Here is a 14529-nt window from a genome sequence, read left to right as displayed (position 1 = left end):
TAGTCACCAGTATTGATCAATGAAGTATCTATTGTTAGAAGCTCCTTTTCTATTTGAGCATATCCTTTGCATGAGTGCTCTGCTCCCAAAAGCCACGGGTTTTCTGCATTGTATCACAGCTGCACCCAAACTGGTGTCTGAAGCATCACACTGGAGAATCAAGTCTTCCTTGGGATCATAATATTTCAGTACCGGTGCATTCACAATGGACTCTCTGATTTTGGAGAATGCAGCATCCTGAATGTCTGTCCACTCCCACAAACTGCCTTTATGGGTCGGCTGTCGCAGAGGCTCACACTGGTCTGAACGGTGGCTGCAAAACTTGGCTAAGAAATTTACCATTTTTAGGAGTCTTTGCCCCCCTTAACATGTGTTGGGCATCTGCTGGATTGCTTTGCCTTTTTCTGGATCAATTTGAAGTCCATCCACTGTCAGTAAATATCCTATGAATGGAACAGCGTCTGTCTCACTCTTACTTTGCATTTAGCCTGATGTTTTACTCAGTACATCTGTCCATAAATTACGTCAGTCTTCTGTCAAGATCTTTCTCTGCCAGTTCCATTGTGTCTCCCTCACCTGTGATCGAAATGCCGTCTGTAATCACATGACCTCCCTCCAAGCCGTTCCAGGGCTCAGTCATCTTTGGAAAATCTCTGGAGCAGTGCTGATGCCCATAGGTATGCACAGCCGCCTGTACCTGCCACAAGGGGGCGAGAAAGTGGTCGGGTAGCTGAAGTTTTCCTCCAGCTTGACAGGCCAACAGGCATTTCTGATGTCACACACTGAAAAGCTTCTTTAGATCTAGCAAGATGTCATCAATGGTAGGGAGAGGAAAATGGTTCCTCTTCAGTGCTTTATTCAGTGGTTTAGGGTCTGTACACACGCTGAGCTCACCGTTTGGCTTCTTTGTGAGGACTAGGCTGCTCCACTCCATGCTTTTGTCCACAGGTGTTACTATTCCCCTCCTCTTTAGGTGAAGCAGCTCTTCCTTTAAAGCAGACATGATGGAAAGCAGAACCTGTCTCTCTGATAGCTTGACTGGTGTTGCCCTCCTGTCTACTTCTATCTCATATTCTCCATCCAAGCAGCCATCGCCTTTGAAAACATCAGGATATGTAGCTTTAATGTGCTCCACTGTCCATGGCCCTTCTGTGGAATCTTCTGTCACAGCACTGTCTAGTGCCAGTATATTCTCTTACTGCACCTTCAACAGATTCATAGTCCATGAAGACTACAGTACATGATACCTTTTCATATTTTTAGGTTCTTCAGTACTTGTTTACATCAGACGAAGGGCTACAGTGTACTTTTGTTATACATTGCTAGTAACTGATTTGTCTTTTCAGTCAGAATGTCAGGAATTACTATGTGTACAGAAACAATATTGCAACTGGCCCCACAGTCTACACTAGTGGCCAAAACTGTGGAAACACGTAACATTTTTGGAATTCCGCTCTAAAATAGCTGTTAATTACTACAGGAATTTTGGTGGTAATGTCTATTAAAGAATGTTTACAAATATCATACATTGGATTAAATTAGTAACTGGAGCAGTTGAATAGTTCTGCAATCTAAGCAGGATGATCCCCAGACTCTGTGACACCCCTTGTGCTGGGATTCGTGTCCTTTGCTCCTGCAGGTGATCCAGTGGTGATGGGGTCAGAGCCCCAGTCCTTGGTATCTGTTTTGGCCCCAACACCCAGCCTCCTGCCTTGGCCCAAGCCACTGGCCTGCACACTTCAGTGGATCGTCAACAGTCCACTAATTGATCCATGGAGCGATAGCGACTGGAGGAGCCCAAGGAAGAGGAAGACCTTTCTGGGCTTCTAGTACTGACGCAGACAACCTGCCCTTACTGCTCCCTCTTGTTGCCGAGAAGGTCCGGCTCCCTGGAACTCAGCCATGGAAGGCCACTCAACACATCACTTCTCTGCGACATGGTGCCTCGAAACTCTCCACAAATTCTTCCATTGACTCCCCAAAGCACACAGCTGCTTTGCTCGCTTTCACTGGACATTGAAAGAGGAGATGGCGGAAGGCAGCTGACCTGATATCACTGAACCCAGTTCAGGTAGTGCCCAGTCCCAGTGAAATTGCTGCAGCTTCGCCCTGTGGATGAATGATTAGTTAAAATTTGTCTATTACTATTACTAATAAACTGGTGTTTGTTCATTACTGAACAGGTAATCAAAGTTCCCTTCAAATGACTCAATTTTTCTTGTACGTGATTGTGTAATCACCTGGGTTACCCCCTTAGATACTCCATACCATAATTATCGTCATCCTGACCTTCTGTAGGCATTAATCCCATGTCAGATGTCTGCACAGCTATTCCCTTCCATTCTCTCACACAAAGTGCATCACAGAGCCTCTTTTATTCAAACCATGGCTCCCTTGTTTAATACTACAAATTCTATTGTCATCATAAGCAAATATATATGCCTTGTGCATAGTAAATCTTTTAGTGTCCTAGCAGCATAAAGAAAAATTATGATGCATTTTATTATAAGTTTTACGCTGTATATAGTAATAATAATAGAATGACTTGCTAAAGTATTTGGTGCTAAATATTCAGCCTTGTGGTTTTCTCACTTCCTGTTTAAAGTGTTCACTCCCCTTTCACTCTGCCTGCTGTGTGTGAGAATAGAAACGACAGAGTCAGTGAAGGTCCAGAGGATAAGGAAGTGAGGGTCAGTTTTCCTCAGATCTGGGCTCAGTGACACACACACGTATGGATCCTCTGATGCTCCTGTTTCTTCTCATTGCTGGGCTCACAGGTGAGTGTCTCTCATTACAGTGGTACTGAGTAGAGATCTCTCTCCTGCTCCTCACACACTGTCAGCTGCAGTTTGGAGATCATGATGGAGATCTGCTGCTACATCAGAAGAAATTGCCCCGGCTAGATTCTGGAAACATTTGCAGAGGCTGCATTGAGTATCATACTCTATGAAGTTGTAGATAGTATTTAGATTCTCACAGGTTTTTATATCACTTATATTATTATGTAATATTTAAAAAGCTTTAACAAAAATATTTTACCAATAAACTGGCAATTACTTCATACATGTACAGTATTTTGTGTTTTGTGTCAAGACCAGCGCATAAGTCTCCAAAGCTTGCGTTTCCTGTATCCAATAAGATGGCAGAATTTTTCTCAATGTGCAATACTGACTGCCAAGTGTGATATCTGTGATGTATGTGATGTAGTTTTGTTGTAGCAGATACTGAACTAGCGGCTCAGCAGCTACAGCGGGATCTTAATTTAATTAGTGACTGGGTTGACACCTGGCAGATGAAATTTAACATAGACAAATGTAAGGTACTCCATGTAGGGAGCAGAAATATAAAGTACAGGTATTTTATGGGACCTACTGAAATAAAGGTAGCTGATTATGAGAAAGACCTTGGTGTGTATGTTGATGCTTCCATGTCTCATTCTCGCCAGTGCGGGGAAGCAATAAAAAAGGCCAATAGGATGTTGGGGTATATCTCCAGGTGTGTGGAGTTTAAGTCAAGGGAGGTAATGCTAAGATTATACAATTCCTTGGTGAGACCTCACCTAGAATATTGTGTACAGGTTTGGTCACCATATCTTAAAAAGGACATAGCGGCCTTAGAAAAGGTGCAGCGTAGGGCCACAAGAATGATTCCTGGTCTTAGAGGAATGTCATACGAGGAAAGGTTATTTGAGCTAAATCTGTTCAGCCTCAAGCAAAGGAGACTGAGGGGGGACATGATCCAGGTCTATAAGATTCTAACAGGTTTGGATGCTGTTCAACCGAATAGTTACTTCAGCATTAGTTCAAATACAAGAACTCGTGGCCATAGGTGGAAATTAGCGGGAGAACATTTCAAACTGGATTTAAGGAAGCACTTCTTTACACAGCGTGTAGTCAGAGTATGGAATAGTCTTCCTGATAACGTAGTGCAAGCTGAATCCTTGGGTTCCTTTCAATCAGAGCTAGATAAGATTTTAACAACTCTGAGCTATTAGTTAAGTTCTCCCCAAGCGAGCTCGATGGGCCGAATGGCCTCCTCTCGTTTGTATATTTCTTATGTTCTTATGTTCTTATGTAGAGTGACATAAGGATTCACTTTAATTAAATGTGCTGTCCCCAGTCTTTTTAACCCCAAAGGACGAACCAGCACCAGTTGTGGCCATGGTTCATCCCACCCCTCCGTATCAGGTTCCAGCGCAGGCTGCAGCTCCCTCATCTCAGCTGGTTACGGGTCCGACACCCCCATTTATGTCCCCTTCTGTTGTTTTTGAAAAAATGGAAAGATTCAATAAGTTGCACAACTATTATCTTAGCACCGGTGTGTGAATGTGAGTGTGGATGGGTGAATGTGAGGCATAATTGTAAAGCGCTTTGGTACTCGTAAGAGTAGTAAAAAGCGCTATATACTGTAAATGCAGTCCATTTACCATTTACCATTTACTGTAGGGAAACTGAATAAGAAGCCTTTACACTGGGCAGAAAATGCTTTGTTTGTGTAGTACGTCTTAGTGACAGAGCACCAATTTCAGAGGCCATTAAGCTGAAAAATATGCAGTGAAATATCTAATGATATCTGAACATTTAAACACAGCATACAATTCAGTTTGCAAATTTAAACAATTCTATTTAAAAGAACAGTTTAATTTCAGAGCCAATGGCCGTGTGACCATGAAATGAAATGAAATGCCGACAACATTCCTGGAGCCTTCAATTCAAGCATTCTGTCGAAACCGCATCCCCTTCAGTCAGGTTCACAAAACGTGTGAGTTGTTTTCAGCATACGTTTTTCTTTATAAATCCCAAAATCCTCTTACAAATGTGCCTATGAATGTTTGGCATCTTTTTCGGTCACACAAAGCCTTTATAAATGAATTCCCCGATTAATGCCTCTACATGGCTAGTGTTGTAATTGTATCATTAGAAACACATGAAAACATCTTAATTGCGTTAAGGTATGTAACGGTATAGTCACATGACAAAAGATAACTTTGTGACTTAGCAAACTGCATGTTCTTCATCTCCTCTGTATGGACCATAGAGCTGTGTATCGGAGAGTCTGGCAACACGTCACGTTTCAAGATACAGGGATTGCAATTCAATATGTTGGTATATTTTGCAATTTTTAAATCTGATGTTAGGAAAACTTGTCATAGTATAAAAAGCACACCACGTACAAATGGAAGAAATCTGAGTAAAAATGTTAACTTTTTTAACGCAACCATAATGGGGGGCTCGATTTGCATTTATCACAGTCCCTGTAACAATCTAACGTCATATATATAGCACCACAACTATTTCGAGTTCAGCCAACGGTGGTAACGTTACTAGTCTGCAGCGTACGTTGTGCAGGTTACCAAAAATGACTAGTTATCAATTACTGCATATAAAAGTAATTATAATGAGGGTGGGACTGGACCGTGTGTCCGTGAGGATTTTCGACGTGTGGTGCACGGGTGCGGCGAAACGCGCTGCATCGATCAGCGCATGCTCCACCAGCCTGACCTAACCTGTATATATAGCCTAATAAAGGAAAATAATAGTGGTCTAAATGTTGTATATTGATCGCTTTAACATCGGGGGAATATGGGCTCAAATGTTCGGTGGTGATGTTTCTGCAACACAGAGATGTTTGCCGATGGATTTTCAAGTACCGCGGAGACATAGTGCCAATGCATGTGTGCTCTCTGGATAGTTATATTACTTTAGTGTTGCTGCTGTGACAGTGCCAGACAATACAACTGTCTAATTGTACCTATCAGCGTACCTATAAAATCACCCATTCATTGCGCCACGGTAAGGTCGGATGGCGTTACATCATAAACAGGAAATTAGGAGAACATGCTGCCTTTATCCATTAATATTTTCACGCAAGACAAAGGTAACGAGTCCGTTGAAATTTCAGTACTTTGCGTTTTTTAATTTGAAATGGTAATTAGTTACATTACTCCTTACAGACAAAAGTAGTGGAATTACAGTAACGCGTTACTACCAACATTGCTAGGTAGTGTGGGATTCAATAGAATTATAAAGAACATACAATGAATAGAGGAAAAGGAGAATATAGCTTAAAGCAGGGCATGATGAAAGGGGGGGGGGGGGTTGATTCTAGAAAATGCAGTTAACTGAAACGAGAACTGACTGGCGCCGGCAGGGCAGGGGGACCTAATCAGAACAGATAGAGGGAGCGACAGAAAACGTCAGCGGCCCCTTTATCTTTTAGCCTTCCAGAAGGACAAGTACTAACCGACTAACTAGAGCAAATGTCAAACATGTGGTTGTCACGTAGACGGAAGGTACCGAGAGAGGGGGGAGATGCCCAAAGGGCTTTAAAGGGGACACAGCTGATACATATGGCAGAGCTTCCTCTTGTACATGCCGAATGTATGTCAGATGGTCGCTCCCGGATTGCAATCTGTCAGAGAATAAACTGGTGACCTGCAACTTCTCCACGTGTCAGCTGTGAATCTCTTGACCCGGTGGAGACGGCGTACTCCAACACTCCCCAGCCACTCTGAAGCACTGTGCAGATCAACAGTCACCTGTCTTCACAGATATTTTCAACCAGTCACTGGATCTTTGTGTCTTAAATCATCCACAATAACACCTATTCCAAAGAAACCCAGAGTCTCTTGCCTCAGTGACTACAGACCAGTGGCTCTCACATCGGTGGTAATGAAGGCTTTTGAGAGACTTGTGCTGTCATACCTTAAAATCATCACAGACCCATCGCTTGACCCCAGGCTACAGTCAGCCTACAGAACCAACAGACCTGTGGACGATGCAGTTAACACTGGACTCCATTTCTTGCTCTGACACTTGGAGTGCCCTGAGACATATGTTAGAATTTTGTTTGTGGACTTTAGCTTTGCATTTAATACTATTCTATCGGAGCTAATGCAGACTGAACTCTCACAACTGTCCGTGCCTGATCCAAAATAACATGTTATAACCACAATGGCCCAGATTTACGACAAGGCCAGACTGCAATACATCATCCGCTCAGCAGAGCGAATAATTGGCAGTAACCTGCCTACCCTCCAGACACTGTACATCACCAGAACCAGGAAACGGGCATACAAAATCTTTGAGGACCCATCTCACCCTGCTCACCACATCTTTCAAGCCTTACCCTCCAGGAGAAGACTCATGGCAATCAGAACCAAGACCACAAGACCGACGCCAAGAGCTTCTCCCCTCAGGTAGTCTCTCTCATTAACCAAGCCAGTCTCTGACTGGACGTTCAATTAATCGTCAGCTGCAGTGAAATATCCACCAGCATAACCAGTGAACAACTGATAAACTTCCTCTATGATTATATTCTGCACTCTTGCACATTATGCACACATACTGCAAACTCTGTATACATATTGCACTCTTGCACATATAGTTGACTTGGCTGCTACTTAATAACGGCACCATTTAAGAGCCCTTTAAATTATTATACCATTTATATAGTTTATATTCATACTACAATGATTACTATGTACACACACATATATAAATATCATAATACCATCATTACTGCCATTAATAAACTTAATTATCATATAATTATCATATTACCCAATTGCCAGTCTATTGTTTATTACCTTTCTGCATATGTCTTTGCTAAATGTGGTATGTTCTTTGTAATGTCATATAAAAGCACCACCAAGGCAAATTCCTTGTATGGAAACATATCTGGATTCTGATTCTACATCCTTCATCAGGACTAGAAAACTTCCATCCAGCGTTGCATTTCATTTTGACGCTGTCGTTTTTGAAACACTTTTCTGTGATCTAGTTCTTGTTTTGGTCGCCGACTATCATCCAACAAAAGGTTAATTTCAGCTCTCCTAATCTGACATAAACCACACTCACAAACACTTTCGGGTTACTGTGTCACCGGGAAGGGATGGACTCCGGTTGGGATGGGTTTCCAGCATTTCCTATCCTGGCTGTTCTCTTTAGGGACAAACACAAGAATGGAGTCTAGTGATCACACCGGAAGCTGACTTACCTGAACGGAGATGTATGGAGCAGACTCTCATATGCGCGGGGATGCTCTGGAATGCAAGGTCTTTACGCCCCACCGCTGGAAGCTACGCCATCCGACGCCATTTCGTCAACTCTTCCACTTTTGCTCCTTCCTGTCTTTTCCAATCTGGAAAGGAGAAGAAACGTATACCGGTCCTGAAGACCGAAGAGAGACCCGAGTCGATATGGGGCCGCCACTTAGCGGGTCGCCGTTAGCCGGGCCTCCGTGCCCCCCCCACTCGGAGTAAAATGCCCAGGGATGTCGCAGCCGCCAGCCTCGGGGCCCAGACTCCTCCCTGTCCTCCTGTCCTCTCAAAAAACAGCAATCATTTAAACAAACATGAGGGAAAATTCAAAAGGCAAAGATGACGTCATTCCTTACCTCAGCACAGCTGCCCACCGCACAAACGACAGCGTGTCACCTTCCTTTAAAAAAAAAAAAAAAGAGAAAAACAGCAGGAAACGGGGGCTGTGCACGGACAGGGCCCCTCCCTCACAGCACATGCAGCTAATTAGCTGGCCATCCAGAGGCACTCAGTCTATTAGTCACCCACTCAGTCAGTTCTGCCTTTCAACAACAGGGGGCAGTAGAGGTGCACCATTCCCGGAAGCACTGCAATACCGGGTCGATGCGTGGAGCGGACGGGACAAGCCCCACTTCCGGCTCCCTGTTCCAAAAATCCATCTAATAAAAGGCTTCTCGGCCTTTTGGCTAAGATCAAGTGTAGTATCAGTTTAATATCTGATACGTCCCCCATGGAGGGGACCACATATTAAACGGACTGACTCAGACTGACTGACTGAGTGGGTGACTGAGTGAGACAGGGTCTGCTTATCGAACCGGAGCACCTGAAGTAAAATGGTGAAAAACAGAAATTATTCATATTAATTTTCGGGGCGTGAGATACCCCCTTGCTGATGAGGTGATTACAGAAACGTATCATGACTGTGCAAAAGGGAATAAGGCACCTTTCATCCTGATTTTTTTTAAGTTTAAACACATGTGTGCTTCATATGTAACCGTGATACACGCGGAGCCCAGAGAAATTTGGTTTCCTACACACATGCAATAAGGTCTTTAATTGGGCAGAGTCCATGCCTTCTTCCTTTTTATTGGTACCCCAGCATGTTGGGGAGCAAGGGACCCCACAATGACGATTGTCTGTACTTGTATCGACACTGATGTCTCCTAGCACCTTGCCCTGACCTCACCTGCATCATCTTATATATTTCCAGGGCCGGACTCTCAGCAGTTGGAGGGTAACACAAATACAAGCAAACATAACAAGTACACATCAGCTATAGGTTTGTGAGGTCAACCGCTATTGCTTCGATGTGTCATGATGATGGACATTCCTGTAGGCTGTAAACTCCTTGGTGATAGATGAGGTACCAGGGCAGGAAGGAGCCAGGGAGAGACTGAGGGCTAAAAGACAGTGAAGGAGAATTAAGAGTTCTTTGATGCTGAAAATTTTGGGTATGGGTTTGATTGGGTATTGGCCAAGTTGACTTCTGAGTAAGGAGTGGATCCTTTGCATGGCTTCTTGGGGTATTTCCTGCATTCTGCAGGCCATCCTGCACCTGGTAGCCGTCCTCTTTTTCCCTTCCGGTGTTTCGTGTCTGTTTCTCATCCCAAACCTGGGGCTCCTCTTCAAGTTCATACCCATACGTATCAGTGGTTCTCTGCATGACGTCTTCTACAATCTACCTGTCTCTTCCTCTCTTCTCTTCCACATGATTAACTCTTCTTTCATTTCATGGGTCGATAAATTTGGTGCATGAGTACAAATATCAATGCGCTATTTTGCCGTCCTCTGCAGAGCCAGGATCAGCATATAATCTTGCCTGTGTGGTTTTATGAAGCTTTGAGTATAAATAAACATATATTTTTATTATTAACAACTGAACATCCATAATTGCCATGGAATTGCCATTTTGAGGTAAATTTGTAGTTTATTTGTAGTTCATTTTTGCTGGAAGGACCTTAAAACATTTAAATTCTATATGGAAAATGATCACTGCACACATCCAGTTGAAGCCCTTTCTGAAATTAGTCTGTTGCTGCCTTTCAGGTCCCCAAGCTGACGACAATGTCCCTAGGCGCCCTGGCCACCGCATAGTGGCGCCCCCCGGTGGCCGTTCCAACATCACCAGCCTTGGCTGAGCTATTGTCCTGTGTGTGTGTGTGTGTGTGTGTGTGTGTGTGGGGGGGGGGGGGGGGGTTGACCTTTGAGTGACAGATCAGTGAGGAGAGTTGTGGGGTTCTTTTCTGTCTGTGCCCAGTTTTGTTTCACCGGCCAACTTTCCCAGTGTTTGAAAAAAAAAAAGTATCCTTCCATCCAGCTGACAGGATGTGGTGACTGTAGTGTTGTTATTTTTGTGTTTTGGGGATTTAACACGATCACATGTCTGTCCTATAACTAATGCAAGCATGGTGCTTCAATGGCCTCGCCCCCCCCTTTAGTGAACACAAACTAAAGTATATGAGTATTGTTTTGTAAATGGGCATGGTATTGTTGCACATCCTGAGTCTGATTGAATAGTTGGTTAGTTGCATGTAGATACACATATTTGACATCGATAAGTATTATTCGAATTTTACGTTGTCAGTACACGCCAGAGTTGATCACTTGCTTCCCACTGTGCAGCAGTGAACTTAAACGGGTTTACATTCACAAAATATAATGGGGGTCAGGAGATGGACCATGGCTGAGATCACCGTCGAGTCAGGTAGCAAAAATCACCAACTGTGACAGCAGCCCAGCAGCAGTGGCCAACATCATGCTGGGTCCTCGTTTAGGGTGGCCAGCAACATGCCTATCTGCCATATATGACAAACCACAAGATGGCACTGCTTGTGCATGCCTTTTGAAATGAACTGGAATGCCGCTAGCAGGCACGCAAGTTACTTCACAAGTTCTAGAGCACAGCAATGCGTTTTGACTTTCTGTTAGCTATGTACACAGTGATGGACATAACTGGTTCACAAGTACGCATTAACCTTTAAAAGCGATACATGCAGCAATCGGTTGTACATTTTTTATGTGCATTTGCGCCAATACGACAACAAATTACCGTGCATTTTAACCTCTATTTTCCTTACTTCTTTATTTTACGTTTTCTCTGTTTCATTTCAGTCTAACATATTGGTACATGTTTATATCACTCTCTACGTGTAAAGGGAGCAGACACAGGAAAAATGTACTGAAGACCCTTGAAATGATATTTATTCCTGATGTGAAATTGCTGTTTTTGTTTTAGATTCCAAATTTAACCTTTTATTTAATTTATCCCTTTTTCCCAAATAAAACGATGCATTTAGTTATAATCTATATTATTTTGATTTGGGGTCAGAAGTTCCAAAATCACCAGGTAAGTTAATTGATTTTATGTGTTTTAACTCCTAGACAGATATAAATGAAAACTCTATTTTTAAATAATTTATTGTCTTTTTTTTTTTATTATTATTAAAAATTGGATCCCTCATGGACCAAGACTTCAAGGGCATTTGTACAATTCACCTGTAACTGGATCTGCAGTCTTTTTCTCCCCACACCCTCTGCTTGTTCCCTTCTTCTCTTTCTGTCTTCACTCCAGGAGAGCTCCTCAGACATCTCCAGCCTGTAATTCCTGGGAAATGCCACCTGCCACTCACCCTTGGAGGCGTAGCCCATTCTCAGGATCTCATACGTCACCATTCATCACAGAGTCACAACGCCTGCAAACATCTGAATAAAAGCAAGAGCCCGTTTTTTGAAACTTACACATTAAATTTTCCTCTCTTTACCATTTTATTCTTTTAAGCTTCATTCTGTTTAATTACATTTAGTATGGATTAAGGCACAGGCGGCCCGGAGGACATGGAGTGGGACCCTCCAGTTCTTGCCCTGAGTCCCAGTCCGTGGTGTCAGCCCCGTGACCAGAGTTTCCCCAGCCGAGGAGGTTATCGCCGTGACAACGGCAGGGTCAACGGAAAACTGGTCGGGGGTTCGGCTCCAGGAGGAAAGATCTGGGGTATGCTACCCAGACTTACCGCCTGGCCCCAGCTCGGTCCAAGGGGGTCTTTTCGGGGGACCCCATCCATTGGTTCCCAAAAGGAACCACCTGCGGTTTCCTCCGGCACTGGTACTGGCCTGTGCTTTTGTTCTGCAGGGTCCACGGTGTGGTCCAGTTCCTGTCCTGCCTGCTCCTCGATGCCCTCCGGCTCTGCCGACCCCTCGCCGTCTACCGATGCTGTTCTTCCCTCGGCTGGCGCAGACGAGAGGAGCTCGTCCTTCTACAGGCCCAGACAGGACTCCGAAGGCCCCCCTGGCCGCGACCCTTCTGCGGTACCTCGGAGCTTGATCTGTAGTCTTGCTTCCCCGTGGCTCTCCCTGGTTTCACCTCTTAGCCCGATTTCACTCTTCCAGCCCCCACTCCAGTCACTCTTGCTTCCCACTTTAGGTTCCCCCTGGCTCCCTCTCCTGGCCCTATTCTTGTTGCACATTGTTTGTCTGGTTGTGTCCTGCCCTGTCTCACCTTTGGTCCTTTTGGTGCCCAATCCCTCCCTTTGTCTCCTTCTTCTGTTTCCTTTGTTGCCACTGACACCCGCTGTTTGTCTTTTGGTCCCTAGTCTGCATCCCTGTCGGGTTACCTGGCCTGTCATGAGTTGTGTCCTGGTGGTTTGTCTCCCCTGCTGTCCTTGGTTTTGCCCTGGTCTGTGTGTCCCCTTAATGATACCTTTGCACCAGGAGGGCACAGGATTGGGGGGTGGGGGGGTGTTACTGTCATGGCCTGCCCGTCCTGTCAACCTTACTCTCCAGTTCTCCTCCCTGACGTGGCCCTAATGAGCCACACTTGGTCTTTATTAGTCTTACCTCATGTTCCTGTCCTTCTGTCAGTCACTACCAGCTGCCTTGTGTTTTCCCATTCCTTAGTTTGGTAAAGTGCCCAGGCCAATGTTCTCCAGTTCTGTCCTTGTCTGTTTGCGTCTCTGTGCCCAAGCCTGCCTGCCAGAAAAGCTCCCCGCAAAGGGGGTTCTGCCCTACAGCTTGCATTCGGGTCCTACTTCCCACCGGTCATGTGACAGAGGAATACAAGGTTAGTGCCAGGCAGAAATTAATAGCCTATCTTTGATTTTGCATTCATTTGGTAACTTGTTGAAGTTATCTGATAGTTCTCTCGATTCCAAAGACATATGATTCTTGTGTGCGCATTATGCATATCCAAAGTTAACGCATGTTGTGTTTATCTTACGCCGTACATGACTCATTGTCGTTATGGACAGTAAGCACTTTATGTCAGTTATCCATTGCTCCTTTTTGTTATGCTATACAGCCGCTTTATACATGTGGAGACTTATATGCACACACATTTTTCACATTCCACTAGTTTCACACATTTTACTGTCATCGTACTTCTCTTCTGATGCCATTTTATTTATTTGTTTGTTTATTTGTAACCTGGTAACTGCACACTGAATCTTCTTATATTTGTACAATGACACCAAATCTTATTTGGTAATCATGAATTACCAAAACCTTAAATACACAAGGATAGACTCAATTATTGCTGAAAAAATCTACGCAGAGATATAAAAATGTAATATTCTCATCAAAATCACATGCACAGCAAAAAATGTAGGCAGTAACTATATACTGCTCTTCCAAAAAAACAACCTTTAGGTTCAAAACAACATCCATCGAGAAAAGAAATATATCCTCCTTGTATCGACAGGAATACTTTATCTGCATTGTAAAATAGCATAAATAATTTATGACAAAACAAAAAGCTTTTAAATTTACTGTACATGATTGTTAGCAAAATCAGAAATGTCAGTGTGGTAAGATCATGTACTTTATATAGTCAGTCAGTCAGTCAGTTCTGCCTTTCAACAACAGGGGGCAGTAGAGGTGCACCGTTCCCGGAAGCACAGCAATACCGGGTCCATGCGTAGAGCGGACGGGGCAAGCCCCACTTCCGGCTCCCTGTTCCAAAAATCCGTTTAATATGTGGTCCCCTCCATGGGGGACGTATCAGATATTTAACTGATAAAACAGATTTTTTTTTTTCAGATCCAAATACTTTATTAAAAAGTTCTGCACAATTATTTACATCGACACAAACACATTAAAACATATAATAGAAACTGCACTTAAAAAATTGGCACTGTCAACAAGGGAATTAAAAACATTTTCCTACTAAAACAATGATATTCAGAAATAGTCATAATATAACAGGCTGAAATTTTCCCACATCATACAAGTGAATGCCAATACAATAAGACATTACTGAAAATATTTTAAAATAGTATTAAACAAACTATCTGCAGAACCATTCACCATAAAATAAGCAAAAAAAAAAGCAATAAAAGCAACCAATATATTTACACACCATTAAAATCTAAGTAAACACATATGGCCATTTATACAATTAAAATGTCATCTCAAATGCATGCTTTTGATGCAAGATGAGCATCCTGGTTTCTTTTTATGAGCCCAAGTTATTTATGGAAAAATTAGGTTTTACAGGGGAT

The 14529-nt window shown here is 43.4% G+C and overlaps 1 non-coding gene and 2 pseudogenes across 1 annotated transcript; 1 reads left to right on the top strand and 2 right to left on the bottom strand.

The window, feature by feature from the left end:
* Positions 1-8603: 8603 nt before the first annotated feature.
* LOC140582500 (U2 spliceosomal RNA) lies at positions 8604-8741 on the bottom strand (annotated as a pseudogene).
* LOC140582489 (U2 spliceosomal RNA) lies at positions 8708-8813 on the top strand (annotated as a pseudogene).
* A 5088-nt stretch (positions 8814-13901) lies between these two features.
* Positions 13902-14094, bottom strand: LOC140582625 (U2 spliceosomal RNA). The gene has a single exon (XR_011985470.1). It is a non-coding gene; the product is annotated as a U2 spliceosomal RNA (small nuclear RNA).
* Positions 14095-14529: the final 435 nt, after the last annotated feature.

Source organism: Paramormyrops kingsleyae, chromosome 24, assembly GCF_048594095.1.
Source record: "Paramormyrops kingsleyae isolate MSU_618 chromosome 24, PKINGS_0.4, whole genome shotgun sequence".
In the NCBI taxonomy this organism is placed as follows: Eukaryota; Metazoa; Chordata; class Actinopteri; order Osteoglossiformes; family Mormyridae; genus Paramormyrops; species Paramormyrops kingsleyae.
Note: the sequence above shows the minus strand (reverse complement) of the source record. Positions and strands in the feature narration are given on the sequence as shown.